The following is a 16878-nucleotide window of genomic DNA, read 5'->3' as shown; positions in this document are numbered from 1 at the left end:
CGGTTGTTGGTCAAACTCCAACTTGCTCAAAGGGATCCCGGAGGGCTGTTTCTGCTCCAAGGAACAGGATCTGTGCATGGGGAGGGCTGCTCAAAAGCTGGACCTCCATGGCCGATGATTCTCCCACTTGGCTGACGGGGAGCCCCAGCCCAGCTCTACTCCCCCAGTTCTGCCAGTGGAGGGAGCAAGGACCAGCAGTCAAGCCACGGTCCAGGACGTGCCATGGATTCCAACCCATGTAGAGTATGGGTTACCAAGTGTCAGAACAGCCAACCTGGGATGGTGTGGCCCTGACCAGTAGCATTTCCATCGTGGGATGTCAAGCCACCAACCAACATGAAAGCACTGGGCAGAGATGCTAACAATCAGCTCCCGCCAGACCATGTGAGGGGCTTTAGCATACCACTTACTTCCAACTTCAAGGAAAAGAAAAGCATGCCCAGGCTGTGAAAGTCTCCTCTAGCTGCAAGGGGTAGGACAACTGGTGGAAAAGCATATGAGTAGTTAGGAAGTATAGCGCTCCTTCCTTCTCTGTTCATAACACCCAACACTGACTGTTCATTCATTCGTTTTCTCTCCCCCCCTTCCTTCCTCTTCCTTTTCCTTTTCCCCTTCCTTCCTTCCATACTTCCATCCTTCCTTCTTTCCTTCCTAGAATGCAGCATACAAGGTGCTCGATGCAGGTGTAACATGGGCAGGCTGAGAAAGATGGAATGGGGCTGCTGGAAATTACCCCAGCTGCTCCAAAGGCCACATGCAGCCCCCAGGCCCCTCTTCATTCAGATGCTTCGCATGCTGCCCTGTTTACCATGAAGCGACCCCACTGCGTCAACAGGGCCTCGGAGGTTCCTTTGTACATCAGCGCAGGCCACCATTGTGGGAGTCCGTTCTCAGGGCTGCCTGGGAAGCCACGCACGGAGAAAGATGATTGCGTGTGGATGATCATCTTGCCAGGCCTCATAAGCAGACCACGTGAGGCTTCTCGGTGGACCTCCGTTTACAATCCAATTGCGCATCTTGTAGCATCTTCTCAAAGCCTTGCCTAGGCCATCACCGTTTTCTCTTTTTTTCTTCTAATGATTCATATTTTATAGTATTGGTGAAGAGAGACAGAAGGGTAGGAAACAATGAGACAGCTAAGGAGTTACGAATTTGAGGGGCGGCTAGCTCAGGGGAGACTGTCATGGAGGCTTGCTCTGAATGGCCAGCAGTTGTGAGCATGGTAAGGCATGTCTGACACCCTCACACACATGGCGTCCATCTGTAAACTGAAGATCCAGCGCAGCCCAGACAACCTCATGGAGGGACTTCGCAGGCCCCTGAAGCGCATGTTTGGACAGTACAAGTCAATGGTACTTGACCACAGTTCTTGGACAGATCATTTCCCCGGGGCCCTCTCCCCCCCTTTTCCTTGGGCCATGTTCCTGCTATACCCCCCTATAATAACCCTATGAGACCCTACATGCTCTCAGCCTCTCTTAGAGTTTGCCACCCCGGCCCACCCAATGGACCACTGAGGTTCGGACTCTGGACTTTGAAATGGCTTAATCATAGGTCAATATTGCACTGGGATTAGCCCCGTCAGGCCTTAACCAGGAATGTAACTGGCCTCTTAGGCCTAGAGGCGAGAAGTCACTCGGTGGAAGAAGAGAACAAAGAATTTCTTAGGTATGGGACTAACCATCAAAAAAGTTGATACAGAGAAAATTTACATCTGCTATGTCCCATACCCTCTGTATCCTTCTCCAACATTTAGCACCCTGAACCCAGGGTGCAAAAGTACCAAGTGCCTACAACCTTAGCAGACCTATGCCCAGCCCCCACACCTCCCCAAGTCCTAACACTAATGAGACAGTCCCTTGCCCTCCTACAGGAAAACAGAAAACTGGACTCCAACCCCTACTTATGCTAATTTTGCAGAAGTACACCAGACTCCCGCCCTGGAGGTGAGCTCTCAAACCTGTTGGAAGAATGGTAACCTCAACGTTCAGCATAATATGGCTCGAATTAAGAACCCATAGAGGTGCTTCTGTGCAAGTCGACAGGGTTAAGAAGAGACCTGGGATATGGTCGTGCAAAAGGGACTTTCCCCCCAAACTGAGAAACTAAAGTTTTGAAATTTTGATGCAAAAAGCACACTTACATGCCTAATGAACATCAGATTAAGAAAATTCTTCATTAAGATGGTTTTATTTTGGGGGCGCCTGGGTGGCTCAGTTGGTTAAGCGACTGCCTTCGGCTCAGGTCATGATCCCGGAGTCCCTGGATCGAGTCCCGCATCGGGCTCCCTGCTCGGCAGGGAGTCTGCTTCTCCCTCTGACCCTTCCCCTCTCATGCTCTCTCTCTCTCTCTCATTCTCACTCTCAAAATAAATAAATAAAATCTTTAAAAAAAAAAAAAAAAAGATGGTTTTATTTTGCATCTTAGGGTCCTAACTCACAAACACAATATTCTTAGGAAAGCATCTCTTTGATTCACCTGTTTTCTAGAGCAGCCCAGTTTTACCCAAATGATTGTTTCCTATTTATAAAGTCAAATAGTCAATGACAGGGAATTTTAAAAGTCTCTCATTGCACACAACTTCAAGCATTGCATAATAAAAGAACTTGGATATTCTTCAGAAATCAAACCTCCCACCTTTCCTTCATTTATATTTACATACATCTACAAGTCAAACATGGGTTTATTCAGCCGATGAGGTAGAATGCACAAGGACATTTCATACATGGCTAAGGACATGTTAGTATCAGAACCCATATGTCCAAATGGCACTGGGCAGCAGAGAGTGTGGAATGAATGGGCATTCTGGCAATTAAAAATTAACATCACTAAGAAACTTCCTTTAACAGCAACAAAACCATTGTGTGTATTAAGACATCAGTGGTTTATACCTTAACCAATAAGATCAATCCTTGGCATTCTGACTGGCAGCTTTTAAGAAATGGAAGTTTAAGACAGAAGAGAGGGTTATTTGAGAATCTAAAATACTATGGTGACATTGCTTCATTAGTTCCAGAAATATATATTGAGCCCCTATTATGTGATCATGGGTTGAGAATATAGCCTCTCCCTTGGGAGAATTTACAGGTGAGGGAGACAGTAAGCTCCTGGGAGTTTTGCTCCCTGGAGGGGGTTACAGAATTCAGAAAGGGGAGCCCCAAACTAGGACTTGCTCAGGGACTCCAGACTCAATCTACTCCTATTTTGCTCTGTTTCTCACTAAAACCCATGTTTGTTCTTATACTCAAAATATTAGTCACCCCGTGGGTGTAATAATTAATCTTATATATGCCATATGTTATATACATAATGATAAATAATACAAATATAGCACATATAACATAAATGTAATATATATAATCTTATATAAAATAATATAATAAGCTATGAATTAGCTTGCATTAATAGTCCTGAGCTTATTCCCTTCCTTCTGTTCTCAAATCATACCATGTTTTATGGATATTGATAGGCATCTTCTAGGATGTGAAAGTGTTTACCTTATCAATAATCTCTGTTCTACCAAAAGGGCTCAGGATTGGACTTTTTTTCTACTGGCCATGGATAATTCCTATAAACCTTTAAATTACAATAAATGGACTAACATCCTAAACTGTAGCTTTGTCTCCTAAAGTGGAATGCCTAAACATTTCAGATTTCAGTTAAATGACATTTCCTATAATTATAAATAGTTCTGTATAGCATCAGCACCAGTGCTTGAGTGTATCTCTACAATTATTGTCCAAAATCAAGGCATATCATCTTGCATGAGTAATGCATGCTGCTATTTTAAGCAAAAGCTTCATGGAAGAACTTCAGCTATGCGTGGTATGAATGCTCATAATTATGTTTTAACATTACTAACTTTGAACGATTACTTTCATCCAAACAAATACGTAACTACAAAACAGAATTTGTTATGAAATTCATCTAAGGTCTTTCTGAAACTTTTCAAGTTAGTAGGAGCCAAAGGATAGGTGTCTTCAAAGGGGTCATATCAAAACTTTGGAAGTTATATCCTCCTCTCTTTGGGAGAAATTATGTTGCTAGAACAACATCATCCCATTATATTTTATCCCAATCTAGCTACTTTCCAGCTGGCAACCTTGGGTAAATTACTTACTTCTTCATGCTTGAATTTTCTCATCTATAACATGAGGATGATGATATCATGTGGGTTAAATGAGTTAACACATACAGAAAGCATGTAGAGAGTATCTAGCATTTTGTAAACATTATCTAAACTTCCTCACACTTTGCTGATTGCAAAATTAAACATCCAGGCCACATTATATTAATGGTATTTGAAAAACAGACCCTCTCTTAGAAAAATAAGTATATAATATAAATATATAATTATCATGCCCTGAGCACAACCTAGATGGGAAATGTTATACTGTTAAGAGCTTGTTAATAACATCTAGAAATTCTGAAACTTAAATAAGCATGGATTTTTTTTTTCTGGGGCAACATGGGAAAAAATATCTTGAAAATTTTACAAATGTGTATACCTTGGGCGCCTGGGTGGCTCAGATGGTTAAGCATCTGCCTTCGGCTCAGGTCATGATCCCAGGGTCCTGGGATCGAGTCCCGCATCAGGCTCCCTGTTAGGCGGGGAGCCTGCTTCTCCCTCTGCCTCTGCCCCTCTCTCTCTCTCTCTCTGTATCTCTGACTCTCATGAATAAATAAATAAAACATTTAAAAAAAAATGTGTATACCTTTACCCATGGCCATTCACTATGGGAAAATCATTCTAAGGATCATGTGCATAAAATAAATTAGAAATAATTGAGGATATATGCAAAAAATATATAGTCATGGTATTTGTCACATCACTGTATCCCTTATAGAGCAAAAAAGAAAGAAAGGAAATCACATTCAACAACAGCCAATTGGTTACATAACTTATGGTGTATAAATAAAATTAATGGAACATTATAGTTATTAAAAAGTGATATTTTAGAATATTTATTAAATTTATATAAATTTATTAAATGAGAATGTAAGCTAAATATTGAGAGTCATATATCAACATATACTATGATTCCATTTTGTTAAAATTACCTCTTTGTGTATGTAGACATATATGTCTGAATATATACAGAGAAAAAGTCTAGGAGCAAATCCTACAACATGAATAGTTTTTATCTCTGCATGGTTGACTTGTCTGAATTTTTAAATTTTTCTACTGTGCTATTACTAACATTGAACATAAATTGCTTATTAAAACTTTGTGGGTTTTCCTACTCCAACCCAAAGAAAAGAAAAACCTGTGGGTAGCAAGTTTTTAGTGAGTCTAGCCCCTCTAATGTCTCAGGCTTGGAGATTCTTACTGCCATATGTCCTGGTCAACAGACCTAGCCTACAGCCAGTCTTCATGGTGCAACTTCGCTTTGCTAGCCAGCACGTAAGTAACCAGCTAGTAAGTGGCAGCCTCAGCAAACATGATTTTGATGAGCTAATCATCCCCAGCCATAAGTCAAACCATTAGAGTGGGAATCAAGAGTTCAGCCTGGATTGTCAATTTGCTGATTAGACATTAGGGCCAGCTTCTGCTGGCAAAGTGTAAGTTCTTATTGCTAAGTGCAGCTCAGATACTCCTTGCCTTACTTATTTGGATAATTCTCTCCTTTTATCTAAAAGCATTCTTACACACCTGGAAGACATGGCCAGGTTCAAACATCTGGAAAGAAGCCAGGAAATTTAAGTGATGAAGGAAATGGAAAATAATTTCTTTGGATATAAAGTTAGGAACATTAGCATGCTTCAAGATCGACTATGACCGAGCGGAAGTGCCCTTTCTTCCTTTCTGTTGTAGGCTCGAGTGGCTGGTATCGAGATGGGCAAGTTCATGAAATGCTACTCTGGACACAAAGCAGTCATCATGAAGAACATTGATGATGGCACCTCAGACCATCCCTACAGCCGTGCTCTGGTGGCTGGAATCGACCGCTATTCCCGCAAAGTGACAGCTGCCATGGGCAAGAAGAAAATCGCCAAGAGGTCAAAGATCAAGTCTTTTGTGAAAGTTTATAATTACAATCACCTCATGCCCACAAGGTACTCTGTGGATATCCCCTTGGACAAGACTGTTGTCAACAAGGATGTCTTCAGAGACCCTGCTCTTAAACGAAAGGCCCGACGAGAGGCCAAGCTCAAGCTCAAGGAGAGGTACAAGACCGGCAAGAACAAGTGGTTCTTCCAGAAGCTGCGGTTTTAGATTTGTTTGGTTTCAGTCATTAAAAATACCAAAAAAAAAAAAAAACCAAACAAAAAAAGATTGACTATGACCTTGGCAGATTTCTGAAGCTTTATGGATTGTTACTACTACAGTCGGAATCGAGTTTAAAATAAGGTGAAGCAAAACAATCACCTTTAAAAAATCTTGTGAACCCTAGCTCAGAATCATTAATAGATAATGGTTCGATGGTTTTGTCAGAAAGATATTTCCATTTACCTGTGTATATCTTAAAGGCAATTTTATTATATCCAGGGATCAATTTTTTTAAGTGCCACAATAGAAATTAATGTGCAAGTGGGAATTGTTTAACAGAAATTTGCCTTGAAGCAACGTAAGCTCTGCTCCATCTATACCATTAAATGCGTAATTACCTGAAAACCAAGACTTTTTTTTTTTTCCTACTGAAAATAATCACTCCCCCCTCCCAGTTTCTTTCTTGCATGTTAAGTTTTTCATACCTGGTGACTAGTTTCTGTATCTGGATTTCCTATATTTCTCCTGTTCCTATTTTCATATGTAGACATTCTTTTCCATGGTTTCTTTAACAGCCAAGAAACAATTTTTCTCATGGAATCCTGTTAAAGGCAGTGACAATAATTATGGGACCCTTTTCATTTAACTAGTGTTCTTCTCCTGGAGCGCTTACCGCTCGTGATTTTAAGGGGAAAAATAATGTGTCCTTGAAGAATGAGAAAGAAGTTATTCGAAGAGAAAGAATCCTCTGCAAATAAGAACATTTGACTAGTTTCTAAATAAACAAGAAAATCTGTGTTACTTACTGAAGGTTCTTTCTTGGGTTATCACTTTATGCTTTAAGTCCACAATAAAGAGAAAAGTTACTCCTCCAAACATGACTGAGCAGTTTGTAAATCTCTAGTGATATCCGAAAATCATTTCTGCGGATGTGGGTGCTCTCTCTGTAGGGAGCGTTTTCTAATCATGTGTATCAGGGAGAACGAGCACAGGAAAAGATAAGCTTTGGTGCATATTACTTCTTTCATATGTATGTTATTAACTTTGAGACTGAAGTGATTTGAAGGACATTAATTCACCTTAAAGAAACTTTCTTGGACTTCTCTTTTGCTTTATTTTCAAAGTCAGGTTACAAACTAATTTAAATTTCAAGTATTCGATTACATTCCTCTTGAATTGACTGCTCATGATCTTTGCCAAATCAGTGCTCCCATTCAGGGAGAAGCTATTTTAATTCTACTGCAGGCAGGTCTTCTAATGAAGAGGAGAGTTTAAATTCTTCCTACATGGAATAGCACATGATGAATGTTTTTTATCATAAAGTCTGAGTCAAGCCTACACAAGTGGTTTGCGTACTAAATTATATAGACGGCTTTTAAATTAACATCACAGAAATGTTCTGTAATAGGAATAAATGGCATAAAGTACCTAACAGATTAGTGGAAAAGCACTATAGGAGCCCAGAGGGCAGCAACAGAAACTGCCCACCCCATACCTTGATGGTATTTGGCACATGTTATAGGCTAAAGAAGCATTTGCAGTTTTAATCATCTTCCTCCAAAGGGTAGGCATAATTTTTGCATTTGTTTTTAATGTTAAGAACATATCCAATTTGAATATGTGATATGAGTCAATGACTGGCTTTAAAAAGATAGTACCTGGTGTTTCGTTATCTTGAGGGTGAGTTGCAGGTGCAGGAGCTGGTTCTTAGTTAATTTCATTTTGCCTACAATGAGCACAGCTTATCCACACAAAAGAGTGTATCCTGGGTTTCTGGATGAAGTAATTAGAAATTCCTAAAGGTCTTGATTCTCCATCAGTAGTGATGGATGGTCCAGTAGATGAAAATCAATACTCCCAACTTTTTTAGATGCTCCAGGTGAGAGAATCAGGGCTCTGTATAGAAGGGCCAGAGCCTCCTGCCTCAAACCCCAACCTAGGATAGGACAAGGGAGGAAGCACAGAGAAGGAAGATCTTTTTTTGATTTGTAATTACTACCTTTCTTCATTTCCTCATTTTCGGCAAAGGAGCTCATGCAGAATTTCTTCTATTATTGTTTCCTTTGGAAAAACAACTTAATCTCTGTCCTTCCAAAAGATGCCCAAAGATATGTACCTTTTGGAAAGGATGTATTTTACAGGGAAAAAATACTCCATTGACAACCAAGAAGGAGCAATACTAAAGCACTGTCATTTCAAACACTGGTTGGACTCAGTTGCGTGAAATTAATTGGAATTTCAATTAGCCTATCTTCCTTTTTGCTATACTAGTTTTGTGCTGTTCTGTAGTCTGTGTTCACTCAGGCCTTCATACATACTTCTTTTCAGCATTATTCTCTGACCTAAATTGCAGTGAAATGGAATGTATTACACCAAATTTTTCATATCTGAATAAACCAAAGTCATCCAACTGCAAAACACATTCCACCTGCAAAATTCCATGTCAAGTATTAGTGATGTTTCACGTTTTGTGGAAGTGTGTCCCACTGTGAGGAACCTGCATGCTGGGTCATCTGTGCTTCCACTGATAAGAAAGGGTCCTCCTCCTAGAGCAAGACCATAAGCTGTTGCCTAAAGACAATGAAATTCCAATACGGTGGCATTAATAAGAATAAACTGCTAGATTAACGAACCAGAAGAGTCTAGAAATATATCCACAAATACACAACTGATTTTGGACAAAGGAACTCAGACAATTCAATGGAGAATGAAAAGTATTTTCAATAAATGATGATGGAACAGTGGGATAGTCATTTAGAAAAATAGTAAAAGTTGACCCCTACCTCACACCAAAATGATCAACTCGAGATAGATCACAGACCTACAAGTTAAAATCTAAAAGTGTAAACCTTCTAGAAAAAACAGATGAGAATATTTCTGCAACCTTGAAGTAAGTTAAAATTTCCCAGAGTCACCAAAAACACTGTTAAAGAAACAACTGACAAACTGTTCTTTAAGAAATTAAAAACCTCTGCCCGTCAAGTGATGCTGTCAAAAAAAGGACAAACACTAAATGGGAGAAAATAGACCTAATATATATATCTGAAAAAGACCTTTTAGACAGAAAAAATAAAGGGCTACACATCAATAACAAAAAGACCAACAATCCAACTTTTAAAAAGGGAAAAGGACTTCGATAGACACTTTGTAAGAGAAGATACACAAGAGATGTGTTAATAAGCACATGAGGAGGTACTCAGCATTAGTCGTGAGGGAGATACAAATTTAAACCCAGTAAGACACTAGTTCATAGCCACTCAAATCACTAAAAATAAAAAGACAATACCAAATGTCGGCAAAGATGTAGAATAACTGGAACTTTTACACATGCTAATGGGAAAGTCTGAAGTCAAACATTTGGCCTCTGACCCAGCAATTCCACTCAGGGGTATTATCCAAGATACAGGAAAACATACGTACACAAAAAGACTTGTTCAGTGATGTTTGCAGCAATTTTATTCCAAATGCCCAACTGGAAACAAGCCAAATATCCATTAAAAGAAGGCCAGAGAAAAAGCAACCGCACTATATACCCACCATGGGATACTACTCAGCAATAAAAGGAACCAGCCATTGAGACAGCAACACGGATGAATCTGGAAGACATCATATCGAATGAAAGGAACCAGCACAAAGGGTATTTACTGTGATTCCATTTATATACATTTAAAAACAGATAAAACTAATTTATGGGGATAGAAATCAGAACAATGATCGCTTCTGCAGTGGAAAAGGGGAAATTGACTGCCAAATGGCAAGAGAGAATTTGCTGGGGTGATGGAAATGGTCTACATTTTTATTAGGGTGGTTCTATGAGAGTATATGTTTGTTAGACCTTCTTATCAAACTGTACACTTAAAATCTATAAATCTTACCTCAAAAAAATCCCATACTGTATATAAGAAACGCTATTAGTCTCACTACAAAGTTTTAAAGGTCTTATTACTGATTTGACATCTTAATTAAAAACTATTTTTATTTTAAATTCTTCTGAACTTTCCAACCTCTTATTTATATGTAGTATGCCATGCGTATATAAAGAAGAAATGATGACTCAGTCTCACATGAATTCATGTAAGTTATAGTTTACTCATATGAATGTCATGTTGCACCTTTATGTTTAGATTACTCTATCAGGACCTGAGAATTTTTTTTCTATTTATAGGTCCTGGGAAAGCTTATTTTCAACAGTTAACCGCTGTTAGCACCCATTTAAAACACCTCTCTTGTAAGTTATTGTTGCCTCTTCTGCTTTTACCTGACCATTTTTTCTTTTATTTGTCTCATGTTTGTAATGAAGCAGTTTTCTGGAAGAAATTAAAACGTATTTTATAGGAACATACTATATCCATTTGCCTTTTTTTCTGACTTGTAGGTCACAGAAACAAACTCACAGTTAAGCATCTCGAGGTCCTAGGAGGCTTTAAGACAGTCTTGGGCTTGAATATCTATTCTATCCCTTACGAGTTCCGTGGATTTAGGTAAAATTACTGAATTTCTTTATGCCTCAGTTTCTTCTTAAATAAAAACAACTGTATGGATAACTATTGCACAACTGTGAGAGGGGAGAGGAGAGAGGGAAAGGTGGGGGCTGGCTCCCTGAAGCTAATAAGGGGGGGTACCATCTGTAGAAAATTAAAAAAAAAAAAAAACAGCCAAGCCACCTGCAGACAATTCCAAGACTTATCAGTGGTAAACGGCCTGTCCCCAGTGACAATGCAAATGAAGTCAAAGCACTACCGTCTGCCCACCTGTGAGGATGAAGGGAACGAGCAGGAGAAGATGGGGATGAGTCTTCCATTCAGTTCTGGCCCAGGAACAGCTAACCTTCACTGAATACTTTCTCTGTGCCTGGCCCAGTGAGGAAACACGTTCATCACTTCACCCTTGCCACAGTTCTACGAAGCAGATACTAACTACCGTCACCACTTTATAGTTCAGGAACTGAGAGGTCTGTAACCTCGAGGCTGCCATCGGGGACCGGTCGAAGGAGGGGCGCACGGGCAGTGGACCCTGCCACGCGCCTTTGCCGCCAGAAAACCACACTACTGCTTCTGAGCCTCTGAGCCTTCTCGGGGGCTTCTAAAGGTGACTGGGAAAGGAGTGGGACGGGTCCGCCAAGGGCGTCTCTCGATTGAAAACCCCCGTCGTCTTGGAGAATTTGGATCCTCAAGCTTGATTCACAATGGCCTAAGAAGTCATAACAATTAGGAGGGCAGAGCCTCCAATTAGATTCCTTAGGAACATAAACTAGTTTCATTTCCCAATATCCAGGAAATGGAGAAGAGCAGCCTTGCCAAAAACACTGCGTGTAGCTGTCTCAGTGTGCTCTGTGTGTGTGTGTGTCCAGCAAGCCCAGCATGACCTCACCCATGCCAGCATCATGCACGCGAGGGGCCCTGACCCGATTTCCCTCCTGGGGGCTGAGGACCCATAAGCCGGCCCAGTGCCCTCAGTAACGAGAGCAACCATCTACTGCAAGGGCCAGCACAGGAGAGCAGAGCCCTTCAGGCGGCCCGTAACCAGCCGAGCGTGACTGCCCCTCAGCTACAATGTGGATGTGGCTATCAATCAAGCAGTAATTAGATTTTGCCACATTTAACACAATCCCTCTGCTGCCCTCATTTACCAGGCCTGGATGGGTAAGAAAGGCAGAGCGTTCCCACTGAAAACAGACTTCTTCACTTTGAGCCCTGTGCCCTGCCTTAGCCCTCAAAGCCCAAGACAGCCACGGAGAGAACGTTCTCTCTCAGGGTCCGACGTGTCTGACAATACCCTGCAATTACACTGGTGATGGGGATGGAAAGGGTATGGGGAGAGAGGGGGGGTCTGTCCTTATCATACTGGAACACACATTCACAACCAAAAGCCTATGGAAAATAGAACAGCAGTTCAAAGAAACTAGGCATTAGAAAGAAAATGTAATTAACCTACCAGAAAAGCATCGAAATCTTCACAGACGCGCACACACACAGAAACCTATGCAAACTAAGCTCTCATCTGATTTCAGTCAAAGCAAATTCAGCCTTCACTTTGGGCTATAAACATGTCAAACTGGTGGCTTATAAGGGAGACCTCGGGCGACATGTGAATTATGCCTTCACAAAGATTTTAATTCTAAATGTTATCGAGCCCTGTGAAAATGCAACCTAATACATAGGTTACATAGAACGGCCAATGTCCTCTTTTAGTATGACCCGAAATGTTTTTTATTTTACATTTCTGCACATTATGCTTAAGTTAAATACATTTCGATAACCTGTGGAAATGGAAGTGGTAGTAGAAAACCAAACAACATTGAATTTTTATTTATTCTCAACCACTGGCTCTTTTCCCAATGGACTCTTCCTGACAACTTTAGTTTTTTATTTTTTTTTAAGATTTTATTTATTTATTTGACAGAGAGAGACACAGTGAGAGAGGGAACACAAGCAGGGGGAGTGGGAGAGGGAGAAGCAGGCTTCCCGCCGAGCAGGGAGCCCGATGAGGGGCTCGATCCCAGGAGTCTGGGACCATGACCTGAGCGGAGGCAGAGGCTTAACCGACTGAGCCACACAGGCGCCCCTCTTCCTGACAACTTTAAAAAGCTGGAGATAACAAGGATTCCAAAATTATGTAAGGGCTGAAAATTTTTAGTTTAAAAAACGTTAGATATTATAGACCACCGTCAGCAAACTTTTTTGTAAAGGGTCAGATAGTATTTTAGGCTCTACAAGTCACACAGTCTTTGTCATGACTTCTCAACTCCCCGCCTATAGCATGCAACAGCTGCAGTCAACACGTAAACGGATGATCGTGGCTGTGTTCCAGTAAAACTTTATTTACAAAACCTGACAGTGGGCTGGATGTGGTCCATGGGCCATCATTTGTCAACCTCTGACCTAGACTGGACTAAAAGCAGCATGGAATCTGGTCTTTTATATTGGAAACTGCTGCTTCAGAGCAAAACAGATCTATAAATAAGCAATCCCTTGTACCAAGTGTATAATGTTAGATGTGGCAAGTGTTTCTCGAGTTTCTGGAAGTTGCTAATTTTTATCAAGAAGCAGAAGACTTGAGGGTGTTTATCCTTTCTTGCACACAACACATTAGCAGGTGTTAATGCTGATCACAGCTGGAAACAGAGCATGTCCTACGTGACTCAAGATGGCTAGAGAAAGTGTTCTTACAAGGGAAGGCTTCATTTGACCGGGATTGGATCTCCACAGGCCCAAAGCACCTTAAAAAATAAATAAGTAACTAAAAGTCACCACTGTTACTTAAGAGCACAATTGATTCACTCAACTTGAAAAGGGCACTGAAAATGCCGTGCTTTGAAAGCACACAAAACACTAAGGGAGTAGGGAAAAGCATCATGATGTATTCTTCTCAAATGACACAAAAGAATTTGTGTCCACAGGTTTAAAGAAAATTAATTAAGATGTAATCTTTAGATCAGGAATGGTTAACTATTTAAATGCCAAAAGGGAATATAACCGGAAATGAAAAATAAAATATTTTGGGTGCCTGGGTGGCTCAGTTGGTTAAGCGACTGCCTTCGGCTCAGGTCATGATCCTGGAGTCCCGGGATCGAGTCCCGCATTGGGCTCCCTGCTCAGCAGGGGGTCTGCTTCTCCCTCTGACCCTCTTCCCTCTTGTGCTGTCTCTCATTCTCTCTCTCAAATAAATAAAATCTTTAAAAAAAAAAAAAGAAAAAGAAAATAAAAAAAAGATGCTGCACAGGGGTGGGAGAAGGGGGTTGCCAATGAAGTCGGAGGTGAACAAAGATCCTGAGCTGTGAAGTCAGGTCTGAGCAAGTGCTCAGGGCGGGTAGAAAGGACAGGAATGCTGGACTTCTAACCCCATAAATCAGGATGTGTACATTCAAACATGGCTGCTCTCTGACCCCACTGCTCACTGTCCCAGGTGACAGAGGCCAGCACAGTGTCCTCATTCCAGAAGGTCAACCAGTTGAAACCCAAACTCGCAAAGTTTGCCGCTCGAGCCCTTTCTGAAGCAAGAGAGGGCATGAAAAACTATCTCAGTTCCCAAAGATTTTATATCACCACCTGTGTGACTCTTTATTAAAAAGGTACTACTTTGACAATGCAGCAATTCGATACTAAATAGCCCATCCGATAATATGATGGAAAATGGAGAAAGGAAGAAAAGAAGAGAAAGTGCTACAGGGTAATTGTTAATTAGGAAGATTTAGGAATAAGTATGTAACTAGCCTGAAAAAGAAATTTACATAAATAAATATGTAACTAGCCTGAAAAAGAAATGTATGAAATTTATAAACTTCATAAAATAAGGGAAGGGAAATAAGGATTATTTATATAAAAGCAGATGTATCCACAGGTAGAGGTCTTTTGCTTGTGAGGTGCGTGGCTCTCCGGACTCCCAGCAACTCCAAAGAGGCTTGAGCTACATACACCAGCCCTGGGGCTCTCGGTAAATGCAGATTACACAGGGGTCCAGAGACTACTCTTTCCCCTCCTCTCAACTGCCCTGCTCTTTGGAGTCTCAATCTTTCCCTATCTGCTAAAGTCCTAGAGGGTACCCTCCTATTTTTTTCTATCAGTTTAGTTGTGTCTAACTGAAGACATATAGCAAATAGGGACGCCTGGGTGACTCAATCTGTTAAGTGTCCAACTCATGGTTTCAGTTCAGGTGGTGATCTCAAGGTCATGAGATTGAGCCCCGCATCAGGCTCCACGCTGGGCATGGAGCCTGCTTAAGATTCTCTCTTTCCTCCTCCCTCTGCTCCTTCCTACTCGTGCTCGCTCGCTTTCTCTCTCTCTCTAAAAAAAAAGCAAACTATACCAGCAAGCCATGGGTCTTCTGTAAACCCCATCTTGAAAAGCCACACTGATTGCTTATCCATTCTTTGGTAGTGAAGCTGAGGTCTAGAATAAGATATACGAACGTTCTGCTTGCTCTTGTTCAGCTGGGGTTGGAAGGAGGCCTAGGTTTACACATCTATTTGCCCTCAGGAAGAAGAGATCTGCTCCTAGGTAGTGCTAGAATCTTCCCAGCACGAGGTCGCAACAGGGTTTCATATCCAGCTTCACTTCCCTACTCACCAGGGTCCAACAGATAATACCATATATTGAAAGCAAACAGAAAAATGTTAAGAGTGAGTTGAAGTTCTGGAGAAGAATAGAAAAAACATTTTATCAGAGATAAATCAGTTGAAAATATGTCGCTGGAGCACCAACACTTTGGCCTTCAATCTTTTTCTTGCCTATCTACACTGACTGTCTTAGGGTCCTCACGCCTTAGATCCCACATATGTGCTAACTACTTCTCCGTGTATAGGTTAGGTCCATCTTCCCTCTGGAATTCCAGACTGGTACATCCAGCGGTAATTCAGTTCTCCCTTTGCCTATCATCATCAGCTCACACCTAAGGGGCCCAAAGCTGAGCTCCCAAACCCTGCTCCTGCTCCTATCCCCATCCTGCTCTTCTCAATCAATGGCAGCATCTTCCTTCCAGGGGGCTTGGCCAGAAACTCTGGAGTCACCCTTTATGCTCCTCTCTCTATCACACTATGCAACCAAGATGTCATTAAATCCCATACACTCAATTTCAAAATATTTCCTGAACCTGACCTTTCCTCACCACCCCCATACAGCTGGACCTTGGCCCAAGATGCCAAACCCATGCTATGAGTTACTGCAAGTGTCTTACTGGTCTCGTGCAGTCTCAGCACTGTTGCCAGGGAGACCTTGTTAAGATGAAGGTCAGACTCTGTCACCTCTTGGTCCATACCCCTCTAATGACTTTCCATCACTTTCGGGCAACAGCCAAAACCCTAACAGCCTAATGGCCCTTTCCACTCTCGCTCCAAACACTCTCTGACCTCACTTCTGATAGCATGGGGCCCCCCTCCACCCCATCAATGCTGCTCCCTCTGCCGGGGGCCCTTTCCCACAGAAACCTATATGACTGGCTCATACTCTGCCAGGTACAGGCTTGACTCAAGTATCCCCTCCTAGTCAGGCCTTCCGTGGCCCCCTCTCTGTCTCAGTTCTTTGTCGCTGTGTCACAAATTACCACAAACTCTGTGACTTAAAACAGCACCCAGATAACATTTCCCAGTATCTGTAAAGGCCCAGGCGTGGTTTACCTAAGTCTTTGGCTCCAGGTCTCACGAGGCTGCCATCAAGTTGTCCTCTGGGCAGCTTTCCTTTAGGAGCTTGGGGTTCTCCTTTGAGTTCCTGTGGCTGTTGGCAAAATCCAGTCCCTGGGGCTGCACGACTGAGGTCTCGGGGTTTCTGCTGGCTGTGGGCAGGGGCCACTCTCATCCACTAGTTGAGGCAGCTCCCAGTCCCCTGCCCCGTGGCCTTCTCACAGCTCACCTCCTCACAGCCAACAGGAGAATCTGACCAGCGCAGGAGAATCTCTACCCCAGTCTGCTGAGATGCGGGCTTATATAACGTAATCAAAGCCACAGCAGCGAGAACCCCTTCACCATGCTCTATTGGCCCCACCACTCAATACAAGGGTCACCCTAGAGCCCTGCCTAGCACACCCTCTAAAATGCTACTGCCTCATCCCACAACACACACATCTCTCCCCCCCAATCCTTGAGTGTCCTGAATGCTAATTTTTACCACTTGAAATAACAAATATTTTATATATTTATCTTCTGCATTTCTGCTCCATCTCTCAAGGGCAGAGCT

The 16878-nt window shown here is 41.9% G+C and overlaps 1 pseudogene; it reads left to right on the top strand.

Annotated features, from left to right (window-relative positions):
* The first annotated feature begins 5897 nt into the window (after positions 1-5897).
* LOC110578786 lies at positions 5898-6217 on the top strand (annotated as a pseudogene).
* The last annotated feature ends 10661 nt before the right edge of the window (positions 6218-16878 follow it).

The sequence above is a fragment of the Neomonachus schauinslandi genome, chromosome 4, assembly GCF_002201575.2.
Source record: "Neomonachus schauinslandi chromosome 4, ASM220157v2, whole genome shotgun sequence".
Taxonomy (NCBI): domain Eukaryota; kingdom Metazoa; phylum Chordata; class Mammalia; order Carnivora; family Phocidae; genus Neomonachus; species Neomonachus schauinslandi.
This window is presented reverse-complemented; position numbering and strand designations above follow the sequence as displayed.